The sequence below is a fragment of the Oncorhynchus clarkii genome, chromosome 24 (genome assembly GCF_045791955.1).
Source record: "Oncorhynchus clarkii lewisi isolate Uvic-CL-2024 chromosome 24, UVic_Ocla_1.0, whole genome shotgun sequence".
Lineage (NCBI taxonomy): Eukaryota > Metazoa > Chordata > Actinopteri > Salmoniformes > Salmonidae > Oncorhynchus > Oncorhynchus clarkii.
In genome coordinates this window covers 38,213,269-38,232,494 of record NC_092170.1, presented here as the reverse complement: position 1 = coordinate 38,232,494, position 19,226 = coordinate 38,213,269, and the positions used below count along the sequence as shown (strand labels likewise).

Genomic DNA, 19,226 nt, shown 5'->3' with positions numbered 1-19,226 from the left:
AGTTACTACCCTCCACAACATAACCTTCACTATGTCACCAGGACATATACAGGATACTACCCTCCACAACACTATGTCACCAGGACATATACAGGATACTACCCTCCACAACACTATGTCACCAGGACATATACAGGATACTACCCTCCACAACACTATGTCACCAGGACATATACAGGATACTACCCTCCACAACACTATGTCACCAGGACATATACAGGATACTACCCTCCACAACATAACCTTCACTATGTCACCAGGACATATACAGGATACTACCCTCCACAACACTATGTCATCAGAACATATACAGGATACTACCCTCCACAACACAACCTTCACTATGTCACCAGGACATATACAGGATACTACCCTCCACAACATAACCTTCACTATGTCACCAGGACATATACAAGATACTACCCTCCATAACATGACATTCACTATGTCACCAGGACATATACAGGATACTACCCTCCACAACACTATGTCACCAGGACATATACAGGATACTACCCTCCACAACACAACCTTCACTATGTCACCAGGACATATACAGGATACTACCCTCCACAACATAACCTTCACTATGTCACCAGGACATATACAGGATCTACCCTCCACAACACTATGTCACCTGGACATATACAGGATACTACCCTCTACAACACTATGTCACCAGGACATATACAAGATACTACCCTCCACAACATAACCTTCACTATGTCACCAGGACATATACAGGATACTACCCTCTACAACACTATGTCACCAGGACATATACAAGATACTACCCTCCACAACATAACCACTATGTCACCAGGACATATACAGGATACTACCCTCCACAACACTATGTCACCAGGACATATACAGGATACTACCCTCCACAACACTATGTCACCTGGACATATACAGGATACTACCCTCCACAACACTATGTCACCTGGACATATACAGGATACTACCCTCCATAACACTATGTCACCAGGACATATACAGGATACTACCCTCCACAACATAACCTTCACTATGTCACCTGGACATATACAGGATACTACCCTCCACAACACTATGTCACCTGGACATATACAGGATACTACCCTCCACAACACTATGTCACCTGGACATATACAGGATACTACCCTCCACAACACTATGTCACCTGGACATATACAGGATACTACCCTCCATAACACTATGTCACCAGGACATATACAGGATACTACCCTCCACAACATAACCTTCACTATGTCACCAGGACATATACAGGATACTACCCTCCACAGCATAACCTTCACTATGTCACCAGGACATATACAGGATACTACCCTCTACAACACAACCTTCACTATGTCACCAGGACATATACAGGATACTACCCTCCACAACACTATGTCACCAGGACATATACAGGATACTACCCTCCACAACACTATGTCACCAGGACATATACAGGATACTACCCTCCACAACATAACCTTCACTATGTCACCAGGACATATACAGGATACTACCCTCCACAACACTATGTCACCAGGACATATACAGGATACTACCCTCCATAACACAACCTTCACTATGTCACCAGGACATATACAGGATACTACCCTCCACAACACTATGTCACCAGGACATATACAGGATACTACCCTCCACAACACTATGTCACCTGGACATATACAGGATACTACCCTCCACAGCATAACCTTCACTATGTCACCAGGACATATACAGGATACTACCCTCCACAACACTATGTCACCAGGACATATACAGGATACTACCCTCCACAACATAACCTTCACTCCAAATCAAAACTCCAAACCTACAAACTGATTTTGGACATTCCTACTTCCAAAGATTCTTATTTCCAAAGATTCTTATTTCCAAAGATTCTTATTTCCAAGCTATACAGCAAATCCAGTGGCAAACAAACAACAGAAACCTTAAAACAACATCCAACCTGGAACCGAGTGAGTTATGTTTAGTCTGAAGCTACTTTTAAAGCCAAGAAGAAAAATAAATGACAATGATATATTTGACTTTGTACTGACTGAATGCTAAGTTAAGGACAGAACAGATCTGACTGCAACTTCAATTAGCTCGGAGGTGTGAAGTGAGAGGTGTCAAAGCCCTTGAGCCCAACAACGGCAGGAGAGTTTTACAGCCTCCCCCCCCCCCCCCCCCCCCTCCACCCAAACGCACAGGCCTTTGAAGCTCCCTCCCGCTGTTCAGAGATCATTACAATACAGTATCCTTTGGATGTAAAAAAAACGAGAGGGAATGAAAAGAGCACAAAAAGAAGCTTCTTATGGAAAATCAAGAGACATTTTTTGCTGACTATTATAAAAATCGTAACGTAAGCAACTTACTCTTCCACACAGAACATCCCCTGGCATGGCGCAGTGCTATATTAACACACAACTCCTCTGTTAAGGGGTGGTGTGTTTGCAAAGGGTGGAAACTTAGGACACTAGACTACGAGGACTCTTGAGTCAGCCCATGTCAACCTGTACAAGTCTGGAACAGTAATGGTACAGGGTAACCCGGAAACATGTTTCACTGGACATTCAAATAATCAAAGAGATAGCTCAGCAGGTTAAGCTCTCGCTTGAGGAAAATACCCCCACCCCGAGCGTGTCAGACCAGAACTCTTCATTATACTACCCCACAGACGAGCAACCCCAAGCGACACCACAGTAGAATAGTCCACCCCAGACCCTGACCAAAGTCTCGACACCACAGTAGAAAAGTCCACCCCAGACCCTGACCAAAGTCTCGACACCACAGTAGAATAGTCCACCCCAGACCCTGACCAATGCCTCGACACCACAGTAGAATAGTCCACCCCAGACTCTGACCAATGTCTCGACACCACAGTAGAATAGTCCACCCCAGACTCTGACCAATGTCTCGACACCACAGTAGAATAGTCCACCCCAGACCCTGACCAAAGTCTCGACACCACAGCAGGACAGACAAATGAAGATCTCCAAACCCAGGGAATCCCACCCCCCCTGAGGCCCCCCCCCCCCCCCCCCACCCCCCCCCCCACCCACCCCATCAGCCACCCTGATAGCCCTCGTGATAACCCCCTCACAGCCACTGAGGACATACACAAGCCACAGATTGGACTCAAACAGTAAATATATACAAGAAAATAAACTTTTTCCCAGACACACAGTGTCTAAACTCTGGTGTCCAAACACCAAGCGCGCCCTAGACCTTCTGTCTGAGGACAAACTAGGCTCAACCAGCTACATAATAACACACACAGGCACAAACGACCGGAGACCACAGCAGGAAAGGGTGGCCACAACACTCAAGTCTCCACCTATTGTTACCAAGCATGTGACAAATACAATTTGAGTTGATGACAACATCCAGCAGCCATTGCAAGTGTACCCATGAGTTAACCAGTCAAATTGCCAGGGTTAGAGGTTCCAAGCCTGTTCTATTCATTCTGATGTCTATGGCCATGAGTTGACCAGGGTTAGAGGTTCCAAGCCTGTACTCTTCATTCTGATGTCTATGGCCATGAGTTGACCAGGGTTAGAGGTTCCAAGCCTGTTCTATTCATTCTGATGTCTATGGCCATGAGATTACCGGTATGACTACACCCCTGAAGTAGAGAATGGTGCTGTTCCAGGTGCTCTACATAGCAGTCACACAGCACGAAGCCACCAATGATTACATGATATGTTATCGATGGCATTCCACAACATTACACTGCCAGCAGCATACCACCCTGCATACCACCCTGCATACCACCCTGCATACCACCCTGCATACCACCCTGCATACCACCCTGCATACCACCCTGCATACCACCCTGCATACCACCCTGCATATCACTGCTGGCTTGCTTCTGAAGCTAAGCAGGGTTGGTCCTGGTCAGTTCCTGGATGGGAGACCAGATGCTGCTGGAAGTGGTGTTGGAGTGCCAGTAGGAGGCACTCTTTCCTCTGGTCTAAAAAATATCCCAGGGCAGTGATTGGGGACACTGCCCTGTGTAGGGTGCCGTCTTTCAGATGGGATGTTAAACGGGTGTCCTGACCTCTCTGAGGTCATTAAAGATCCCATGGCACTTATCGTAAGAGTAGGGGTGTTAACCCTGGTGTCCTGGCTACATTCCCAATCTGGCCCTCGAACCATCACGGTCACCTAATAATCCCCAGTTTACAATTGGCTCATTAATCCCCCTCCTCTCCCCTGTAACTATTCCCCAGGTCGTTGCTGTAAATGAGAACGTGTTCTCAGTCAACTTACCTGGTAAAATAACTAAATAAAAACTGCCATCGTTAGGCTAGCTAAAGTTATCACCTGTTGTTTAGGAAGCATGCGCTGAATAACATCTGATTTGATATGAAAAGTAGAGAGGAGTCATGAAGCTGTCCTCCAGTGTGTTGTAACTACATTTGTCCACTGCAGACAGAAGAATCTCTGTTTGGTGCCAATTTACTAAATGAGCTCATGCATATTTCATACCTGATCTTATCATCTCCTGTTAAATCATATTTCTCTTCATAATCTGCTTGCCTCAGTGCCGTGGGAATGCCTGTGTGTGTGAGAGTGTATGTGAGCATACTCACTGCCCAACCCAACATAGAATATGTGCCATGAATGATTGAGTAGTGACCCTTTCCCTCCTTCCCTCTCTCCCTCCCTTTCTCTCACCCTACCTCCCTCTTTCTCTCACCCTCCCTCTCTCCCTCCCTCACCCTCCCTCTTTCTCTCCCTCTCCCTTCCTCTTTCTCTCACCCTCCCTCCCTCTCCCTTCCTCTTTCTCTCACCCTCCCTCCCTCTCCCTCCCTCTTTCTCTCACCCTCCCTCCCTCTCCCTTCCTCTTTCTCTCACCCTCCCTCCCTCTCCCTCCCTCTTTCTCTCACCCTCCCTCCCTCTCCCTTCCTCTTTCTCTCACCCTCCCTCCCTCTCCCTCCCTCTTTCTCTCACCCTCCCTCCCTCTCCCGTCCTCTTTCTCTCACCCTCCATCCCTCTCCCTTCCTCTTTCACTCACCCTCCCTCCCTCTCCCTTCCTCTTTCTCTCACCCCCCCTCCCTCTACATTTCTCTCACCCTCCCTTCCTCTTTCTCTCACCCTCCCTCCCTCTCCCTTCCTCTTTCTCTCACCCTCCCTCTCCCTTCCTCTTTCTCTCACCCTCCCTCCCTCTCCCTTTCTCTTTCTCTAGCCCTCCCTCCCTCTCCCTCCCTCTTTCTCTCACCCTCCCTCCCTCTCCCTTCCTCTTTCTCTCACCCTCCCTCCCTTCCTCTTTCACTCACCCTCCCTCCCTCTCCCTTCCTCTTTCTCTCACCCTCCCTCCCTCTCCCTCCCTCTTTCTCTCACCCTCCCTCCCTCTCCCTCCCTCTTTCTCTCACCCTCCCTCCCTCTCCCTCCCTCTTTCTCTCACCCTCCCTCCCTCTCCCTTCCTCTTTCTCTCACCCTCCCTCCCTTCCTCTTTCACTCACCCTCCCTCCCTCTCCCTTCCTCTTTCTCTCACCCTCCCTCCCTCTACATTTCTCTCACCCTCCCTTCCTCTTTCTCTCACCCTCCCTCCCTCTCCCTTCCTCTAGCCCTCCCTTCCTTATTCCTCCATCCCTGTATTTGTCCATCTTTGTCCACCATAATTTGCAAATAAATTCATTAACAATCCTACAATGTGATTTTCTGGATTTTTTTTCTCTCATTTTGTCTGTCATAGTTGAAGTGTACCTATGATGAAAATTACAGGCCTCTCTCATCTTTTTAAGTGGGAGAACTTGCACAATTGGTGGCTGACTAAATACTTTTTTGCCCCACTGTATATGTATATATATATATATAAACGCAATTCATGCAGTATCATGCCTCTGCCTCATACCGTTGCCTGGCAATGCTGTTTTCTGCACAAATAAAGAAAACAGGAGCGTGCCACTATGTTTTTAGAGTGATAGAGGGAATGGGAGAGAGCAACACATACAGAGGGGATGTCCCTCCCTGGTTCTCTGTTGTGTTGAGCTGCTTAATACGTTTAAGGTACCCTGTGTCATGTCAAAATCATCCCAGCGTGAAATAGTTCCCAATATGTCAAAATCATCCCAGCGTGAAATAGTTCCCAATATGTCAAAATCATCCCAGTGTGAAATAGTTCTCAATATGTCAAAATCATCCCTGTGTGAAATAGTTCCCAATATGTCAAAATCATCCCAGTGTGAAATAGTTCCCAATTTGTCAAAATCATCCCAGTGTGAAATAGTTCCCAATATGTCAAAATCATCCCAGCGTGAAATAGTTCCCAATATGTCAAAATCATCCCTGTGTGAAATAGTTCCCAATATGTCAAAATCATCCCAGCGTGAAATAGTTCCCAATATGTCAAAATCATCCCAGTGTGAAATAGTTCTCAATATGTCAAAATCATCCCTGTGTGAAATAGTTCCCAATATGTCAAAATCATCCCAGTGTGAAATAGTTCCCAATATGTCAAAATCATCCCAGTGTGAAATAGTTCCCAATATGTCAAAATCATCCCAGCGTGAAATAGTTCCCAATATGTCAAAATCATCCCAGCGTGAAATAGTTCCCAATATGTAAAAATGATCCCAGCCATCCACCTCAGCCATCCAGATTAAGAGATGAGCTCAGCCATCCACATTAAGAGATGAGCTCAGCCATCCACATTAAGAGATGAGCTCAGCCATCCACATTAAGAGATGAGCTCAACCATCCACATTAAGAGATGAGCTCAGCCATCCACATTAAGAGATGAGCTCAGCCATCCACATTAAGAGATGAGCTCAGCCATCCACATTAAGAGATGAGCTCAGCCATCCACATTAAGAGATGAGCTCAGCCATCCACATTAAGAGATGAGCTCAGCCATCCACATTAAGAGATGTCCGTGCAAGTAATGAACTGGGAATATTTTCACACGGGGAGACATTTTACAGCATGACGTCACAATCAGAACTATTGGGAACTATTTCACGCAGGGATGATTTATACATATTGGGAACTATTTCACACTGGGATGATTTATACATATTAGGAACTATTTGAATGTTGATTCAATGCAATTTCATTGATATGAATTAGAAACAACGTTGCTTCAACCACTGTGTGCCAGTGGGTAGCCTAGCCTGCCACACAAAATTAGAATTCAACTATGGCACACAACTATCATATCCATGCAGACTTCCTCAGTTCCCCTGGAGGAACTATCTCAGAACATGGAATGTGTTAATAATTCTAGAATCCTCTCCATTGGAATGTGTTAATAATTCTAGAATCCTCCCCATTGGAATGTGTTAATAATTCTAGAATCCTCTCCATTGGAATGTGTTAATAATTCTAGAATCCTCTCCATTGGAATGTGTTAATAATTCTAGAATCCTCTCCATTGGAATGTGTTAATAATTCTAGAATCCTCTCCATTGGAATGTGTTAATAATTCTAGAATCCTCTCCATTGGAATGTGAAACATGTTGGACAATGACTCGGGTCCTCTGTTGTCAAATCAAATCAAAGTTTATTTGTCATATGCGCCGAATACAACAGGTGTACAGTGAAATGCTTACTTACAGGCCCTAACCAACAGTGCGATTTTTAAGTAAAAAAATAGGTATTAGGTCAAATCAAATTTTATTTGTCACATTCACATGGTTAGCAGATTTTAATGCGATTGTAGCGAAATGCTTGTGCTTCTAGTTCCGACAATGCAGTAATAACCAATGAGTAATCTAACCTAACAATTCCACAACAACTACCTTATACACACAAGTGTAAAGGGATGAAGAATATGTACATAAAAAATATATGAATGAGTGATGGTACAGAACGGCATAGGCAAGATGCAGTAGATGGTATTGAGTACAGTATATACAGTGCCTTGCGAAAGTATTCGGCCCCCTTGAACTTTGCGACCTTTTGCCACATCTCAGGCTTCAAACATAAAGATATAAAACTATATTTTTTTGTGAAGAATCAACAACAAGTGGGACACAATCATGAAGTGGAACGACATTTATTGGATATTTCAAACTTTTTTAACAAATCAAAAACTGAAAAATTGGGCGTGCAAAATGATTCAGCCCCTTTACTTTCAGTGCAGCAAACTCTCTCCAGAAGTTCAGTGAGGATCTCTGAATGATCCAATGTTGAACTAAATGACTAATGATGATAAATACAATCCACCTGTGTGTAATCAAGTCTCCGTATAAATGCACCTGCACTGTGATAGTCTCAGAGGTCCGTTAAAAGCGCAGAGAGCATCATGAAGAACAAGGAACACACCAGGCAGGTCCGAGATACTGTTGTGAAGAAGTTTAAAGCCGGATTTGGATACAAAAAGATTTCCCAAGCTTTAAACATCCCAAGGAGCACAGCGATAATATTGAAATGGAAGGAGTATCAGACCACTGCAAATCTACCAAGACCTGGCCGTCCCTCTAAACTTTCAGCTCATACAAGGAGAAGACTGATCAGAGATGCAGCCAAGAGGCCCATGATCACTCTGGATGAACTGCAGAGATCTACAGCTGAGGTGGGAGACTCTGTCCATAGGACAACAATCAGTTGTATATTGCACAAATCTGGCCTTTATGGAAGAGTGGCAAGAAGAAAGCCATTTCTTAAAGATATCCATAAAAAGTGTTGTTTAAAGTTTGCCACAAGCCACCTGGGAGACACACCAAACATGTGGAAGAAGATGCTCTGGTCAGATGAAACCAAAATGTAACTTTTTGGCAACAATGCAAAACGTTATGTTTGGCGTAAAAGCAACACAGCTCATCACCCTGAACACACCATCCCCACTGTCAAACATGGTGGTGGCAGCATCATGGTTTGGGCTGCTTTTCTTCAGCAGGGACAGGGAAGATGGTTAAAATTGATGGGAAGATGGATGGAGCCAAATACAGAACCATTCTGGAAGAAAACCTGATGGAGTCTGCAAAAGACCTGAGACTGGGACGGAGATTTGTCTTCCAACAAGACAATGATCCAAAACATAAAGCAAAATCTACAATGGAATGGTTCAAAAATAAACATCTCCAGGTGTTAGAATGGCCAAGTCAAAGTCCAGACCTGAATCCAATCAAGAATCGGTGGAAAGAACTGAAAACTGCTGTTCACAAATGCTCTCCATCCAACCTCACTGAGCTCGAGCTGTTTTGCAAGGAGGAATGGGAAAAAATGTCAGTCTCTCGATGTGCAAAACTGATAGAGACATACCCCAAGCGACTTACAGCTGTAATCGCAGCAAAAGGTAGCGCTACAAAGTATTAACTTAAGGGGGCTGAATAATTTTGCACGCCCAATTTTTCAGTTTTTGATTTGTTAAAAAAGTTTGAAATATCCAATAAATGTCGTTCCACTTCATGATTGTGTCCCACTTGTTGTTGATTCTTCACAAAAAAATACAGTTTTATATCTTCATGTTTGAAGCCTGAAATGTGGCAAAAGGTCGCAAAGTTCAAGGGGGCCGAATACTTTCGCAAGGCACTGTACATATGAGATGAGTAATGTAGGGTATGTAAACATTATATTAAGTGACATTATTAAAGTGGCTGGAGTTGAGTCAGTATGTTGGTAGCAGCCACTCAATGTTAGTGGTGGCTGTTTAACAGTCTGATGGCCTTGAGATAGAAGCTGTTTTTCAGTCTCTCGGTCCCAGCTTTGATGCACCTGTACTGACCTCGCCTTCTGGATGATAGCAGGGTGAACATGCAGTGGCTCGGGTGGTTGTTGTCCTTGATGATCTTTATGGCCTTCCTGTGACATCGGGTGGTGTATGTGTCCTGGAGGGCAGGTAGTTTGTCCCCGGTGATGCGTTGTGCAGACCTCACTAGCCTCTGGAGAGCCTTACGGTTGTGGGCGGAGCAGTTGTAGTACCAGGCGGTGATACAGCCCGACAGGAGGCTCTCGATTGTGCATCTGTAAAAGTTTGTGAGTGCTTTTGGTGACAAGCCAAATTTCTTCAGCCTTCAGCTCAGTTACCTTAGCTTTCTTGGGAACAGGAACAATGGTGGCCCTCTTGAAGCATGTGGGAACAACAGACTGGGATAAGGATTAGATTGAATATGTCCATAAACACACCAGCCAGCTGGTCTGAGGACACGGCTGGGGATGCCGTCTGTGCCAGCAGCCTTGCGAGGTTTAACACGTTTAAATGTTTTACTCACATCGGCTGCAGTGAAGGAGAGTCCACAGGTTTTTGTTGCGGGCCGTGTCAGTGGCACTGTATTGTCCTCAAAGCGAGCAAAGAAGTTGTTTAGTCTGTCTGGGAGCAATACATCCTGGTCCGCGACGGGGCTGGTTTTCTTTTTGTAATCCGTGATTGACTGTAGACCCTGCCACATACCTCTTGTGTCTGAGCCGTTGAATTGCGACTCTACTTTGTCTCTATACTGATTGTTTGATTGCATTGCGGAGGGAATAGCTACAGTGTTTGTATTTGGTCATGTTTCCGGTCACCTTGCCCTGGTTAAAAGCAGTGGTTCGCACTTTCAGTTTTGCGCGAATGCTGCCATCAATCCACGGTTTCTGGTTTGGGAATGTTTTAATAGTTGTAGTGGGTACAACATCGCTGATGCACTTGCTAATAAACTCGCTCACCGAATCAGCGTATTCGTCAATGTTGTTGTTTGACCCAATGCGGAACATATCCCAATACACGTGACCGAAGTGTGGAATCAGATTGGTCGGACCAGCGTGGAACAGACCTGAGTGCGGGAGCTTCCTGTTTTAGTCTCTGTCTATAGGCTGGGAGCAACAAAATGGAGTCGTGGTCAGCTTTTCCAAAAGGAGGGCGGGGGAGGGCCTTATTTGCGTCACGGAAGTTAGAATAACAATGATCCAGGGTTTTACCAGCCCTGGTAGCACAATCAATATGCTGATTGAATTTAAGGAGTCTTGTTTTCAGATGAACCTTGTGAAAATCCCCAGCTTCAATGAATGCAGCCTCAGGATATGTGGTTTCCAGTTTACATAGAGTCAAATAAAGTTTGTTCAGGGCCGTCAATGTGTCTGCTTGGGGGTGAACATATGCGGCTGTGATTATAATCTAAGAGAATTCTCTTGGTAGATAATGCGGTCGACATTTGATTGTGAGGAGTCTAAGTCAGGTGACTCAGGTGGAGGACTTGAGTTCCTGTATGTTGTTATGATCACACCACGTCTCGTTAATCACAAGGCAATACCCCCCCCCCCGCCCTTCTTCTTACCAGAAATATGCTTGTTTCTGTCAGCGCGATGTGTGAAGAATCCAGCTGGTTGTACAGACTCCGATAGCGTGTCTTGAGTGAGCCATGTTTCCGTGAAGCAGAGAATGTTACAGTCTCTGATGTCTCTCTGGAAGGCAACCCTTACTCGGATTTCATCTAACTTGTTGTCAAGAGACATGACGTTGGCGATTAGTATACTCAGGAGCAGTGAGCGACGTGCCTGTCAATGGAGCCTGACCAGAAGACCGCTCCGTCTGCCCCTTCTGTGGTACCGTTGTATTGGGTCGCCTACTGGGATCAGATCCATTGTCCTGGGTGGTGGTCCGCACAGAGGATCAGATCCATTGTCCTGGGTGGTGGTCCGCACAGAGGATCAGATCCATTGTCCTGGGTGGTGGTCCGCACAGAGGATCAGATCCATTGTCCTGGGTGGTGGTCCGAACAGAGGATCTGATCCATTGTCCTGGGTGGTGGTCCGCACAGAGGATCTGATCCATTGTCCTGGGTGGTGGTCCGCACAGAGGATCAGCTTCGGGAAAGTCTTATTCCTGGTCGTAATGTTGGTAAGTTGATGTTGCTGTTATATCCAATAGTTCTTCCTGGTCATAATGTTGGTAAGTTGATGTTGCTGTTATATCCAATAGTTCTTCCTGGCTGTATGTAATAAAACCTAAGATTACCTGGGGTACCGATGTCAGAAATAACACATAAAAAACAAAATACTGCATAGTTTCCTAGGAACGCGAAGCGAAGAGAGGCGAGGCGGCCATCTCTGTCGGCGCCGGAAGTAGGAAAGACGTGAACAATAGATAAGTAAAGAAACAAAAACAACAGTAAAAAGACACTGAAAAAGTAACAGCAGCGAGACTATATACAGTAGAGAGGTTATATACAGTAGTGAGGCTATATACAGTAGTGAGGCTATATACAGTAGAGAGGCTATATACAGTAGAGAGGTTATATACAGTAGTGAGGCTATATACAGTAGTGAGGCTATATACAGTAGAGAGGCTATATACAGTAGTGAGGCTATATACAGTAGTGAGGCTATATACAGTAGTGAGGCTATATACAGTAGAGAGGCTATATACAGTAGTGAGGTTATATACAGTAGAGAGGCTATATACAGTAGTGAGGCTATATACAGTAGAGAGGCTATATACAGTAGTGAGACTATATACAGTAGTGAGGCTATATACAGTAGAGAGGCTATATACAGTAGTGAGGCTATATACAGTAGCGAGACTATATACAGTAGAGAGGCTATATACAGTAGTGAGGCTATATACAGTAGAGAGGCTATATACAGTAGTGAGGCTATATACAGTAGAGAGGCTATATACAGTAGTGAGGCTATATATAGTAGTGAGGTTATATACTGTAGAGAGGCTATATACAGTAGAGAGGCTATATACAGTAGTGAGACTATATTCAGTAGAGAGGCTATATAGAGTAGAGAGGCTATATACAGTAGTGAGGCTATATACAGTAGTGAGGCTACTGTATATAGCAGCGAGACTATATACAGTAGTGAGGCTATATACAGTAGTGAGGCTATATACAGTAGTGAGGCTATATACAGTAGAGAGGCTATATACAGTAGAGAGGCTATATACAGTAGTGAGGCTATATACAGTAGTGAGGCTATATACAGTAGAGAGGCTATATACAGTAGTGAGGCTATTTACTGTAGAGGCTATATACAGTAGAGAGACTATATACCGTAGTGAGGCTATATACAGTAGTGAGGCTATATACAGTAGCGAGGCTATATACAGTAGCGAGGCTATATACAGTAGTGAGGCTATATACAGTAGCGAGCCTATATACAGTAGTGAGGCTATATACAGTAGTCAGGCTATATACAGTAGTGAGGCTATATACAGTAGTGAGGCTATATACAGTAGTGAGGCTATATACAGTAGCGAGGCTATATACAGTAGTGAGGCTATATACAGTAGTGAGGCTATATACAGTAGCGAGGCTATATACAGTAACAAGGCTATATACAGTAGAGAGACTATATACAGTAGAGAGACTATATACAGTAGAGAGACTATATACAGTACTGAGACTATATACAGTACTGAGACTATATACAGTAGTGAGGCTATATACAGTAGTGAGACTATATACAGTAGTGAGGCAATATACAGTAGTGAGGCTATATACAGTAGTGAGGCTATATACAGTAGCGAGGCTATATACAGTAGCGAGGCTATATACAGTAGTGAGGCTATATACAGTAGTGAGGCTATATACAGTAGTGAGGCTATATACAGTAGAGAGGCTATATACAGTAGTGAGGTTATATACAGTAGAGAGGCTATATACAGTAGTGAGGCTATATACAGTAGAGAGGCTATATACAGTAGTGAGACTATATACAGTAGTGAGGCTATATACAGTAGAGAGGCTATATACAGTAGTGAGACTATATACAGTAGCGAGACTATATACAGTAGAGAGGCTATATACAGTAGTGAGGCTATATACAGTAGAGAGGCTATATACAGTAGTGAGGCTATATACAGTAGAGAGGCTATATACAGTAGTGAGGCTATATATAGTAGTGAGGTTATATACTGTAGAGAGGCTATATACAGTAGAGAGGCTATATACAGTAGTGAGACTATATTCAGTAGAGAGGCGATATACAGTAGAGAGGCTATATACAGTAGTGAGGCTATATACAGTAGTGAGGCTACTGTATATAGCAGCGAGACTATATACAGTAGTGAGGCTATATACAGTAGTGAGGCTATATACAGTAGTGAGGCTATATACAGTAGAGAGGCTATATACAGTAGAGAGGCTATATACAGTAGTGAGGCTATATACAGTAGTGAGGCTATATACAGTAGAGAGGCTATATACAGTAGTGAGGCTATTTACTGTAGAGGCTATATACAGTAGAGAGACTATATACCGTAGTGAGGCTATATACAGTAGTGAGGCTATATACAGTAGCGAGGCTATATACAGTAGCGAGGCTATATACAGTAGTGAGGCTATATACAGTAGCGAGCCTATATACAGTAGTGAGGCTATATACAGTAGTCAGGCTATATACAGTAGTGAGGCTATATACAGTAGTGAGGCTATATACAGTAGTGAGGCTATATACAGTAGCGAGGCTATATACAGTAGTGAGGCTATATACAGTAGTGAGGCTATATACAGTAGCGAGGCTATATACAGTAACAAGGCTATATACAGTAGAGAGACTATATACAGTAGAGAGACTATATACAGTAGAGAGACTATATACAGTACTGAGACTATATACAGTACTGAGACTATATACAGTAGTGAGGCTATATACAGTAGTGAGACTATATACAGTAGTGAGGCAATATACAGTAGTGAGGCTATATACAGTAGTGAGGCTATATACAGTAGCGAGGCTATATACAGTAGCGAGGCTATATACAGTAGTGAGGCTATATACAGTAGTGAGGCTATATACAGTAGCGAGGCTATATACAGTAACAAGGCTATATACAGTACAGAGACTATATACAGTAGAGAGACTATATACAGTAGAGAGACTATATACAGTACTGAGACCATATACAGTACTGAGACTATATACAGTAGTGAGGCTATATACAGTAGTGAGACTATATACAGTAGTGAGGCAATATACAGTAGTGAGGCTATATACAGTACTGAGACTATATACAGTAATGAGGCTATATACAGTAGTGAGACTATATACAGTAGCAAGACTATATACAGTAGCGAGGCTATACAGGCACCGGTTCGTCGGGCTAATTTAGGTCTCCCTCCCAAATGGCAAAGAACCTCTCAAGTGGCCACGCCTGCTCCTACGCCTGCTCTCATTGGGTAAGTGGAGCATTGTCTGTAGCTCCTCCATAAACCCAACACAGAGGGCAGGTTGTGAGCCAGATAAAGACGTGGGACTGAGGCGGAGGTGGATGGGGGGGATTACCTGTGTAATAGTGACACCTGTGTGACCTTATGAGTTGTGGGAGCAGAGCTGTTCTCTTAAAGCAGCCTGCCGTCTGTAAGGGAGGGGGGTAGACAGACTGGGGAGAGAGGGAGGGGGAGGGTAAAGGTAGACAGACTGGGGAGAGAGGGAGGGGAAGGGTAAGGGTAGACAGACTGGGGAGAGAGTTTGAGAGGGAGGGGGGTAGACAGACTGGGGAGAGAGGGAGGGAGAGGGTAAGGGTAGACAGACTGGGGAGAGAGGGAGGGGGAGGGTAAAGGTAGACAGACTGGGGAGAGAGGGAGGGGGGGTAAGGGTAGACAGACTGGGGAGAGAGGGAGAGGGCATGGGAGGGAGGGGGAGGGTAAGGGTAGACAGACTGGGGAGAGAGAGAGAGGGCGTGGGAGGGAGGGGGAGGGTAAGGGTAAGGGTAGACAGACTGGGGAGAAAGGGAGAGGGCGTGGGAGGGAGGGAGGGTAAGGGTAGACAGACTGGGGAGAGAGGGAGAGGGCGTGGGAGGGATGGTAAGGGTAGACAGACTGGGGAGAGAAGGAGAGGGTGTGGGAGGGAGGGGGGTAAGGGTAGACAGACTGGGGAGAGAGGGAGAGGGCGTGGGAGGGAGGGGGGGTAAGGGTAGACAGACTGGGGAGAGAGGGAGAGGGCGTGGGAGGGAGGGGGTGTAAGGGTAGACAGACTGGGGAGAGAGGGAGAGGGTGTGGGAGGGAGGGGGTAAGGGTAGACAGACTGGGGAGAGAGGGAGAGGGCGTGGGAGGGGGGGTAAGGGTAGACAGACTGGGGAGAGAGGGAGAGGGCGTGGGAGGGAGGGTAAGGGTAGACAGACTGGGGAGAGAGGGAGAGGACATGGGAGGGAGGGAGGGTAAGGGTAGACAGACTGGGGAGAGAGGGAGAGGGCGTGGGAGGGAGGGGGAGGGTAAGGGTAGACAGACTGGGGAGAGAGGGAGAGGACATGGGAGGGAGGGAGGGAGGGAGGGTAAGGGTAGACAGACTGGGGAGAGAGGGAGAGGACATGGGAAGGAGGGGGGGTAAGGGTAGACAGACTGGGGAGAGAGGGAGAGGACATGGGAGGGAGGGAGGGAGGGTAAGGGTAGACAGACTGGGGAGAGAGGGAGAGGACATGGGAGGGAGGGAGGGTAAGGTTAGACAGACTGGGGAGAGAGGGAGAGGACATGGGAGGGAGGGAGGGTAAGGGTAGACAGACTGGGGAGAGAGGGAGAGGACGTGGGAGGGAGGGGGGGTAAGGGTCTGGGATGGGCATCACCTGAGCGCCACAGGTGAAAACCAACACCTGCTATATCCATATGCCTCTTAAAACCCTGAAATGATGCCAGCAGAGCACAAACCCCAGGCACTTCAAAGTCATTTCTGTTTCATCTTCACAGCTTCTAAAATCAATAGAATTAAACCTGTTGTCCTTTGAAAACAACACGACTGATCCTAAATCACCACTAATATGCCGTAGCTGACATTTCCACATTCAGAACGGGACGTCATTCTCCACCTCAGAAAATTTAGTCCTCAATGCCCTTTAAACCCGACACCTTTAAGGCATACTTACCAAGCTAGTAGAATTAAACCCAACACCTTGAAGAAGGCATACTTACCAAGCTAGTAGAATTAAACCCAACACCTTGAAGAAGGCATACTTACCAAGCTAGTAGAATTAAACCCAACACCTTGAAGAAGGCATACTTGCCAAGCCAGTAGAATTAAACCCAACACCTTGAAGAAGGCATACTTACCAAGCTAGTAGAATTAAACCTGACCCCTTTAAGGCATACTTACCAAGCTAGTAGAATTAAACCCACGTTTTACCCTGTAGCTGGGTTTATAACACAATCTAACACATTCAGGTAGTCTGTGTACACACACACCTCTGAATTTTCTTATTTTGTTACCATGGTGATGGGATGTGACGAACATCATTCTCTCCACACTTCAAGGCTGCTACCTGAAACACACTTCAAGACTGCTACCTGAAACACACCTCAAGACTGCTACCTGAAGCATACTTCAAGACTGCTACCTGAAACACACTTCAAGACTGCTACCTGAAACACACCTCAAGACTGCTACCTGAAACACACTTCAAGACTGCTACCTGAAACACACTTCAAGACTGCTACCTGAAACACACCTCAAGACTGCTACCTGAAACACACTTCAAGACTGCTACCTGAAACACACTTCAAGACTGCTACCTGAAACACACTTCAAGACTGCTACCTGAAACACACTTCAAGACTGCTACCTGAAACACACCTCAAGACTGCTACCTGAAACACACCTCAAGACTGCTACCTGAAACACACTTCAAGACTGCTACCTGAAACACACTTCAAGACTGCTACCTGAAACACACTTCAAGACTGCTACCTGAAACACACTTCAAGACTGCTACCAGAAACACACTTCAAGACTGCTACCTGAAACACACCTCAAGACTGCTACCTGAAACACACTTCAAGACTGCTACCTGAAACACACCTCAAGACTGCTACCTGAAACACACTTCAAGACTGCTACCTGAAACACACTTCAAGACTTTTAACTGACATCTCTACTTCAAAGACAATCCTACACTTCTATGTAATGTCTACTTAACAAACGATATGAACACGTCCTTATGATCACACATTTCTGAAAGAGTATGGCAGTAGAACGTTGAGCAGAACATGTAGGTAAGGAGGAGAGAATAGAGAGAACACAGAGCTGTGTTAGGTTTGAGAGAACACAGAGCTGTGTTAGGTTTGAGAGACCACAGAGCTGTGTTAGGTTTGAGAGAACATAGAGCTGTGTTAGGTTTGAGACCACAGAGCTGTGTTAGGTTTGAGAGAACACAGAGCTGTGTTAGGTTTGAGAGACCACAGAGCTGTGTTAGGTTTGAGAGAACACAGAGCTGTGTTAGGTTTGAGAGGACACAGGGCTGTGTTAGGTTTGAGAGACCACAGAGCTGTGTTAGGTTTGAGAGGACACAGGGCTGTGTTAGGTTTGAGAGACCACAAGGCTGTGTTAGGTTTGAGAGAACACAGAGCTGTGTTAGGTTTGAGAGGACACAGAGCTGTGTTAGGTTTGAGAGACCACAGAGCTGTGTTAGGTTTGAGAGAACACAGAAGACAGAGAGCTGTGTTAGGTTTGAGAGGACACAGGGCTGTGTTAGGTTTGAGAGGACACAGGGCTGTGTTAGGTTTGAGAGACCACAGAGCTGTGTTAGGTTTGAGAGAACACAGAAGACAGAGAGATGTGTTAGTTTTGAGAGACCCCAAGGCTGTGTTAGGTTTGAGAGACAACAGAGCTATTTTAGGTTTGAGAGACCACAAGGCTGTGTTAGGTTTGAGAGGACACAGAGAACAGAGAACACAGAGCTGTGTTAGGTTTGAGAGGACACAGAAGACAGAGAGATGTGTTAGGTTTGAGAGACAACAGAGCTATTTTAGGTTTGAGAGACCACAGAGCTGTGTTAGGTTTGAGAGGACACAGAGGACAGAGAGCTGTGTTAGGTTTGAGAGGACACAGAGGACAGAGAGCTGTGTTAGGTTTGAGAGGACACAGAGGACAGAGAGATGTGTTAGGTTTGAGAGACAACAGAGCTATTTTAGGTTTGAGAGACCACAGAGCTGTGTTAGGTTTGAGAGGACACAGAGGACAGAGAGCTGTGGACCACTCCACTGCTTGTCTCTGTGTGAGCTACATGCTGCTGATCAGAGAGATAGATAGGTCTCAGAGATAACAACAAGTACAACTCTCATACTTTCCAGACATTCTGAGATGTATTCTCTGGGTATCATTCTGTGTCGCTTTAAAGTCATTTACCCCCTTATTCCTCCCACCACACACGCGCAGACACAGTCTGATGTTCAAGAACGTCCTTCAGAAACAGGCCTCCCGGGGAGGGATTTCAGTGAGACACCAAGGCGATGTCAAAACCCATCCCTGTCACAACTTGTGTGTGTATCTTCCCACTCCAACTATCTCCGTCAGTATACCATCTCTGACTTTTAAATACATCATCGTTTTCACAAGGGCTTTGTCAATCAAGTGGACTGAAATCTTGC

At 45.3% G+C, this 19,226-nt stretch overlaps 1 protein-coding gene across 1 annotated transcript in view; it reads right to left on the bottom strand.

The window, feature by feature from the left end:
- The window catches only part of LOC139383054 (neuroserpin-like), a 49,876-nt gene that overhangs the window by 13,086 nt on the left and 17,564 nt on the right, over positions 1 to 19,226 (bottom strand). The window lies entirely within an intron of this gene.